Source organism: Aphelocoma coerulescens, chromosome 4, assembly GCF_041296385.1.
Source record: "Aphelocoma coerulescens isolate FSJ_1873_10779 chromosome 4, UR_Acoe_1.0, whole genome shotgun sequence".
NCBI lineage: Eukaryota > Metazoa > Chordata > Aves > Passeriformes > Corvidae > Aphelocoma > Aphelocoma coerulescens.
The window spans coordinates 61,648,211-61,657,462 of record NC_091017.1 but is presented as its reverse complement, the minus strand read 5'-3'; the positions used below and the strand labels follow the sequence as shown (position 1 = coordinate 61,657,462).

Sequence of the window (9,252 nt, the reverse complement as noted above, 5' to 3'; positions counted from 1 at the left end):
CCTCTTTGTTCAGATGCTTTCATCTATTTCACAGTACCTGAACAAGAAGACATTTTTTCTCAGATTTGAAACGCTGCTGACCAAAGATATGCAGAGAAGGAACCAACCATATTCAGATGAAAATTGTCAACTGTGATGTCCTATGAAATCTGCAAAAAGTTTGGTTTTGGTTTGAGATTTGTTTGTTTAGCTTTGGGGTGTGGCTTTGGGGTGGGTTTTTTTATGGCATTTTTTGTTCTCTTTCTCCAGTTAATAACTTTTCAGATCTCTGCTGAACCAAGCAAGAGCAGAGATAAGGTACCGAATATATTTCTTGAAAGAATCAACAGCTTCATGCTCCTCCTAAAAGGTACTTTTTTATTTGTCTTTTCATTCCAAAAGTTTCCCTTACATCAGTAGCTTCCTTAACAACAGGGATAACTGAGCTTGAAAGGGTTTTGCTCTGAAATGTCAATGTTGTTTACGTCCTCTGCTCTTCATTTCAGCATTTTGGCCTGAGTTTTCAGATCTTGGTCTGTGGGAATCATAAATCATGGGGAATAGATACATAGAAAGTGAAATAGTATGGTCCATCTACTTAGTTTTCAAGGAACTTGGAGTCTATAGCTCCCTAGTTGTCAGCACCAAGTTTTTGTGCAATCAATTTTTTTTTTTTTTTTTTTTTTAAGGAAGCTAGACCAAAAAAAAGAAAAAAGGGTACTACTCCATTATCTGTTTTCCCCAAAGTTTGAAGAGTATGTTTTGATCTGTAGTTCTGCTTAGGAACATGTCTAATTTTAATTAAACCAAACTGTTACAGAATGTACAGGCTACAAGTTTCAGTTTGATTCTCCCTTGGTACAGACAATCTTATAAATACAGTGGCATCTCTCTGAAAGTGAGACAGACTCTCTAACCTCTTGTAGAATGCATAAAATCCTGCACATATGTCATGTGGCTGCCACCTTACCTTCTCGTGGGACAGAAACTCCTGGCAACTACTTCAAAACTTCAAAGAATGTGGGGGGTTTATGAAGGTTTATCAAATAAAAACAAAGCTGTACATTGTTTAAAGCATCATCCAAGATTCTTCTTAAATGATAAGTGCTTTTCCTAGTACTTAGCTTATGCTTCTCAGCTGGATACAGGGAAACTAAATGGAAGAAAAGGAAGAAGTATTTTCCCTGTAGATTGTAAGAAAGACAATGCTTCTGCTTAAGAAATGACATTGCTTTAGTGGCTTTCACTCACTCACTTCACATGAAAAAGATCAGGGAAGAGTTTTGCAAAGTTATTGGGGCAGTTGCAGAATTTTCTGCATCTGGAACTGGAAAATGTCTTTGCAGAAGATGGAGGCTGCTTTTTGAAAGGCCATTTTCAACAGGTGATAACTTGAATAGCAGGAGCTCTGCCTCCCCCAGCATGACTCTGTAAGCAAGGATGGCCCTTGACACTGCACAGCTTTCTCTGAAGCCAACAAAGCTGCACCTGAGGCCAGGAACTCCCACAGATGTGATTGCAGAACTGATGGTTACCGTCTGGCTGCTATTTTTGCGAGGGTCTGACATACTTGCCTGCGTGGGTTATGGTCATCTTTTACATTTCTTCATGTGCAATCAACACAAAGGGAGTGGAAGAAGAAAATTTCACTCTCACATGGAAACAGAGGCAAGCATTGAAAACACAGTGCATTTCAATAAGCCTTAATTACAAATACAAATTCATCTACTAAACTTGGGCATGCAATTAGTAGACTAATTATGCTGTAATTGTAACTGAATACCAAAACAGATGACCGTGTGCCAGCCTCCATCCCACCCAGTTGTCTTTGTGTCATCGCTCCTATGCACAGTAGTGCCTATGCTCTTGTGTATCTCCTGCTGAAAATAGGAATTCAGCATATGGGTAAATGCTATCAGTTTCTCACTTAAGTCACCAATTCTTCCAATTCTATATTTACAGTCAGTTTGCTGTCATAATAACTGCGACTGAGACCCTGTTGTGATGTGTTGTCTCAGCAGAAAGTCAGAGATGGTCCCCAGCCCAAAAGCTTCAAGTCAAAGGAGGCACACTTTGGAGAAGTGCTGCTGTCCTTGTTCTGTATACAGGAGCCTTATCTATGGATAGATAAGAGGTGTGATGATCTCCATGGGTATCAAGGTACCTAATTCTCTCTTGCACTGACAAATTTTGCAATATCAGCCACTAATGACAGCTTTTACCAAACTTGAGCTACTTGGTTGAAATGGCCATGTTGGTTGTACACTCCCAGAATAATCAGTGTACTGAATAACCTCCACCAGGTGATTGCATGTGGGGCACGGCTGAGCAGAGAGGAGCCTGGCTTACTGTGCTGGTGTCAGTTGGGAAAGTCCAGGCCTAAATTAGTCCTCTAAGGACTTCACCCAAGATGAGGCAGTTTGTAGCAAAGAGAAGGAATATCAACCCCAAGCCTCTTATTTCTTAGCTTTCAGCAAGTTAACGCCTTATTTCATATGGCTTTATGTAAGTTTGCCTAAAGTTTTCTGAATGTACTGATGCCATGAGCAGTGTCTGAATGTCAGTATTTTGATTACTGTTAATATTAATATGTTTCAATAAATTAATTTAGCTAAGAATAAAAATACCTTTTTATACAAGATCTCCCAGGTTTTGGCAATGTATTGATTTTATGTACTTAGTTCAGTGAAAAATCTGTTGGTTTAAGCTATCTGCCATTAGTTTCAATTAAAATATATTGATCTGAGTAAATGTTGGTTAGTAAGTGTTGCCTGACTGTGAAAAAATATTTGCTTAAGCAAAAATTGTATGAGTATTTAGACATGTATTTTAGGTTGGGGACTCCCCTAGCATCAGTAGAACTGTTCAAGTATCAATAAATTTCTCTAAAAATAAATGCAAATATTTTTTCTGAAATTAAAAAAGCTGATTACAGTAATATTGGGACTGGCATGCATATTAATTCAAGTAAACTTGTTTTTGAAAAAGTAAGCATTCAGTCAGGAATATTGTAACATGAAAACACTGAAAACTCAAGCTCTCTGTCAGGAAACCAGGCTTTCACATGGAATGCCAGGCTTTCTTCTTTAACCACAAAGCCAAATAACCACAAACTAATAATAAAATAGTTTTGGTAGCCACAGGTAGTAGGAAAACACAGGTGCAGGCTAGGAAATGCAACTGTTTTAAAGTACTATATGTGCATTATTAATGGAATTAATTCTAATTCAAAGCATCAAAAATATACATAGAAATAAAAAGCATGCAAGCAATAAGGCTGATACACCAGTCCTTTATTAGTTCTATAAAGACTGGAAGCCGTTGGGACTCTGATCTGCAAGCAGAAGAGTACCCTCCCCTTGGGATAAAAGATGGACATGCCTGCTTGACTCTGTCCTCAGCTACCTGCACTCACACCTAGATGCTAACTCCCCAGCACTGCCAGACAGAGAGCAGGTTAAATCTATCCCACAGTGGTTTGCTCACAGCCATGCAGCAATTCAGCTCTAGGGTTCAGATTAAAAAACTCAGGAGATCTGGAATGGTAGTTGTACATTATTCTTCAGAGAATACATACATGCTGCCCATTTGTGCTGCTTACACTAGAGCTGTTTATTTTAGAGATGTTCTTTGTCATAATCTCATCTAGTTAAGTTTAAAAAAAAAAAATCCTGGATAGAAAGCAGCAGTTTTCTATCTTTACAGGTTTGTCTGGGGGAATGGTACTTCCAAGTTTCCCTCTTTTCCGTGTGTGGGTGTTTGCAGAGAAGTAAAGTATTCATAGGTTTTTGTACCTGCCACCTGTCCTGTATTTCAATGGCACACTTTGTCTGGTGGAAGTGCCTTGCCTGGGACGGTGTATCTGTGTGCATATACTCCTTTCACATGCACCAGGAGACTGACAAAAGCTCCAGCACCACCGTGAGGCACTTCCTGGATGGCAGGGGCAGTAGCCAGTGCCACAACAGCACAAAGTTATGGCCCAGTGTTCCGGGTATCACACTTCAGGCAGGCACACACTCTCATTTCTTATTTTACCCCTCTCATTTCCTCATTCTTTTTTATTGTTAATTGGAGACTTGAAAATAAAAATCTCTTTAGCTGTGGGGTCACAGTTGTTGGCCAGAGGTTCCTGTAGGTTAGGCCAGCTGTTTCCATAAAGTCGTGGTTTTAAATGAAGAACACCTACTCACTGCCTTCTACAAGTTGTTCTCTCTTTTAAAATCCTGTCTTAATAATAGTTAAACCCCATTACCACATCCTTGCATATAGAAATAGAAATTCATACCTGAAAATGTGATGTATATAACTTTCACTTTGGGATAGACCTCTAGACTCTATGTCACATAGCAATTATAACAGCCATTACCCTGCAAAAGAAAAAGCTATGCAAGTGTGAAAATGGGAGATGAAATCCAGGTGCATTCCTATGAAGGAATGTATGGATCAGTAAGCAAGACTTGGGGCAAGACAGGGCATGAAAATCAGCCACAGCACTGAGCAGTCAGCATCAGACACAATACTTGATTACCAGCTGTTGAACAAAAGTAAGCTGAGAGCTTCATAAACAAAGAAAAACACAGATAAAAAGCTGAACTAAAGCACCTGATTATCCAACACCTTTTCTAGGCCTGGGACACTAACGAAACCCTTTGCTGATTTCCTTCAACTGTAATTTTAATTCATCATCACAGAGTGGAAACAAAGCAAGGATCATTCTCTTCCTTGATGTTCATGTTTGCTTTTATTTATTAATGTTCTCAGACATTGCCAGTCTTCCTAAACTGGCAGAGGGATTTGCATCAGAAAAAATCTCTATGGGCTTTTTAACCCAATAATGTTAAGAGATTGCTTCTTTCCCATTTAAGTGCTTGTTTACCCAAGTGAGTTAACACTGCAAAACCAAAAATCTTTCAAACAGGGATTTCTGATTTAAAATATATTTAAAATGTACAGGGACCTTCCTTCTCCCTCCCCCATTCACCTCAGTGGGAGTTTCTGACTGAATAATTAAAGACAAAGTTATCTTCAGAGGTTGAAGAATTAAGTCTGCTTTTGAAGCAGTGAGATAATGGGTACCCAAGAACTCGGAGAACAAAGTTGCTTACAGCATGATCCCAGTCACTTAGGGGGTAAGTCTCAGAGACACAGAAGCTCTCTCAGCCAAAGCCAGCCCCAGTATCCAAAATCCCAGGAAAACACAGATGACAGAGCAGAATACAGAACAGCAAGAATACTTACATTATAGGATTTGCTTTAATCCATATCTTAAAACTAGGTCAGATGACTATCAGGTAAGCAGGTAAGAATGAAATGAAGAACAGTTAAGTGCAACAAATAAGAAAGAAGGGAATCAGTAAAAGACAAGGTGATGGAGCAAGGCGAAGAAAATACTGTACTAGGCCTAAGCAGCAATGTGCACATTGCTGCTGGGAGTTTAATATGCAGTACTACATGTGTGAGTATAAAACTCAAGAAAGGTATCCCATAATGTAATAGAGATGGCATTTATGTGACAGATTTATTGTATTTATTTTTTTCATGTTCACAGCAATAATACTTTGATGCCATCTATACCAGTTTCAGACCAGGAATACCGTATTTCCTGACACTGTTCCAAGTAATTAATGGATTATATTTTGCCCCGCAAGCTGAGATGATGTAGAGTAGTCCAATGTCCTATTTGCTGAGCTAAGGTTAGGGCACAGAAGTTCTGCAAGGTAAATCAGTTGTGGGATCATCCTGCCTGTATCCATGAAAGGTATGTATTTTAGTAGAACTCCAGACTTTATTCATTTGCACACATTCTTATATTTTTCCTAAAATTTCCAATTCTGGGAAATTTTTTCCTAAAATGGAGAGAGCAGAGAGTGGGCAAACATTCATGAGAAAGGAGAAAAGTTATTTACAGCGAAGCTGAACTCAGTCAGATAATTGACTGTTCTAATAAATGTTTGACTTTTCTCACCCACTTTCTGGAGAGAGATTCAGGCTTAAGAAATAAAGTCTCTAAATTAAGAAGCTTAATAATTTCTGCATTTAAGATGACTTGGTGGCTTGTGGGAGTGCTTAAGGTTTATGCTAGAAATTCCCTTGCATCCCAGGGATCAAGAGTAGAAGCTGATAAGATAACTTGAGGCACGGGAACAGCATGTCTCACTCCACTGGCTCTGTCTTCAGAGAACATTAGTAGCTGGCATGTGGATGAGTCTAGCTCTCTTTAAAAATCATAAAAGAAAGCAGACAGCTACACTATACTGCTTCTAGCTACTACCACACACTCCCCTAAGCACAGAAACCCATCTCCATTGCTCCAGTGGCTGTTTTCAGGTTTCTTCATCATAGTAGATTCATTGTCAGACAAAGGAAAAGGAAAAAACTTTGTCCTAATTAGTAGTGATTATCAAATAGCAACATACCTGTAATGGAATCACAGACACCACATTGAGAACTGGAAAAGCCATGAAGGTTTCTGAAAGGGATATATTTGGTCTTCCTGGCCTTCTATGCTCATTCCTGACAAGCAGTGGCAAGTGACCAGCAGGAAGTATTCACTTCAAGGCAGCTTCTCTGTGACTGAATAAGGAAATGGGATCATACTTTTACTGTGCAAACCTAACCTAAGGACCAGCCCAACTGAAAAGACTTTTTCTGAGGGCAAAATTCACCTGTTCTATGATGATATCTTGGTGTGATACTCTAGTAATATAACTACATTGACTTGTATTCTTCTTTTCATCCCTTTTAACCCCTAAATCCTTTCTAAAAGGGCAAATAAACAAGAAACTCCCACAACATTATCCCTTCTGTTTTAGGATTTTTTTCTGAAGATAGGGAGAATAAGAGGGAGAGGAGATTTCAAAGGTTTCTTGCACCTGTTAGACCACCCTGCATTGCACCTGTGAAGCTGCTTTTTACACAGCCTCTCTGCTCACATGTGGAAGCAATATGATAAGTGCAACACGGCAATGTGTGTTATACAGCTCTGTTACTTAGATACTGCATTTGACTAGAGACACTTATTCCCATCAATTAAAGGTTAGCCAGTGTGACTGAACACCGGAAAATATTCTCTGTGAATGTTTGTTTCAGTTCCTAGTGAAATTTGCCTGCGATCACATTCCTTCTGCCTACACTTCTCACAAACGAGCTATTCATTAGTGTTATGCTAGGCCAGGAATATGCACTGAAAATGGAGCTACTCAAAACAATTCCCAGTTCCACATTTAAAAAACAAAAAAAGGAAAGGGAGGGTGGTAATTTAGTCTGCATTCTGAGATATGAAAAGAAAAGGAGTGAGAAATAAAAATTGAAAGTGGTTTTCAAATTTGTCACTATGGCAATGGCAAGTTTCTAAATGGCAGAGATTGTGAGTGAGTAGCACTGTCTTTTGTGCTCCTCTGAAGTAGGGGCATCACAGCAGGTATTTAACAAACTGGCCCCTAAAGGTGTCTGAGGTTATCCAGGATGTTACAGGTTTAAGGCAAAGGCTAGAAGTTCTAAAGTGAGCCACAGGCATGCCAAAAAGGAAGTACAGAAGTTATGTTCCCTATTGTCTTCCATCCTCTTCTGTCTTCAGACTGTAAGTTCTTCAGGACATAACTTCATGTACATACACATGTTTCCAGATAAAAGCAGCAGAGGCAGACAAAAATTATACTGTGGCTGAAAATATTTGATCAAAATGGTTGAACAAATACAAGGGTATCTTTATCTTCAAATTATTCATAAAATGTCTGGGAAGGAGCTCCAAGTTTCTTTCAGGAGGTTTTGTAACCAAAATTTACCTAAAGAGTTGGAAATATGTGTCAAGAGGAAGAGATGTAGGAGGAGCTTGGCAGCAGCCCAAGGGTTAAGACAGCTGCAAAAAAACATCCAGGAAGGTGGTAACACAGCAAACACCTACTCAGCAGAGTGTTTAATGCCAAAGATCAAGTTATGGCATGTAGCTGGTAATATTGCTGAGGTCAAGAGGCTGCAAACTCTTTTATGATGGTTATCTCTACCTTTCAGCTTCCTATATTTTGACTTTACACTCCATTTTTCTGTCACCAGGCCTCATGGTAAGTGCCTAGTTGATGGCTATTCTGCTTAGCCTTTAAGAAATAAGGGTAAGCCCCAGCCAGCATTTCTGTGGTTTCTGTTTCCTGTGTCAGCAAATAACTCTGAGTAACAAATGCATTCCGGAAAATCAGGGTATGTTCATGGGCAATTTGCAAACATAAGAAGACTCAAAAATTCAATTAATAGCTGGCTTCTTATGAATTATTATCTCCACCTCTTCTGTTTGCTGCTCAGCAACTGTGTGTGGCCACGCACACCCCCAAAAACATGAGACGAATCACTTCTGACCTTGTTCTTCCTATGACCTTATAGCACTGGCTTGCAGAAAGAATATGTGTGTACGAATATCCTGGCGTAACTTCAAGAGCAGTTCAGTAAGTAGTTCGCAACTGCTGACCATCTGGCTGTTAGATCTAAGAGGGATCTATTAATGTTAGAGCTACAACAGTGCCAAGCTGCAGCAGAAACTGCATGACCAAAGTGCATGCAGGCCACCCTTAAAACCCTGACAGAAATCATTGCAATTGTTTTATCCACCCATTTACTCAAGTAATGTCACATTATTTCTCGTGCCATCACATCCAGAGGCACTTCACAGGAAGGAGCTCCATTATTTGATAGTACAATAATAGGCAGCCTCTAACAGCCTTAAGTCTATGTCTTCATTATATACTGGAAAGACAAATTTTTGTGCATTCTCTTGCTCCTTCCTGCCCTTTGAGATGATCAAAAGCAATGAAATAGATAGACATAGGTGCTGTTAACACAGTGACAAGCCTCAGGTAGAGGCAACATAAATTAAATGGGGCTCTGCATTGTAGGATGGTTTTACCATGCCCTTGCTTAGCTTAAAGCCTCATAGAATAAGTTTGTGTCATCCAGCAGTTTTACTGCATTGGCAAAATATGCAATAAGTGAAGAACAAAGAGCAGGGAGGGGGAGATACATGAGTATATACAGTTTATGGGTCGATTTATGTATCATGGAAGCTGATGTACAAAATCTATACTCAGACATCTCTCCACTCTTCTATTTTGTTGGTGTCACAAAAGAAATGATCCCGAGGGATTTGCCAGTATCATCATGCATGTCAGTTTATGAAGGTCTTTTCATTTACTGGAAGCAACAAGAACTAAAAGCTGTGAGAAGAATAAAAAAAACATATTGCATTGACATTGTTACCAGTTTTGCAAAACACTAAGTAGTAAC

General features: G+C 39.3%; 1 long non-coding RNA gene across 1 annotated transcript; it reads right to left on the bottom strand.

Moving 5' to 3' along the window:
* Positions 1 to 818: 818 nt before the first annotated feature.
* LOC138109113 (uncharacterized) lies at positions 819 to 6,809 on the bottom strand. Its single transcript, XR_011150279.1, has 4 exons — positions 6,648 to 6,809; positions 6,399 to 6,555; positions 4,268 to 4,349; positions 819 to 1,583 (listed from the first exon to the last, which is right to left on the bottom strand). It is a non-coding gene; the product is annotated as an uncharacterized lncRNA (long non-coding RNA).
* Between the last annotated feature and the right edge of the window lie 2,443 nt (positions 6,810 to 9,252).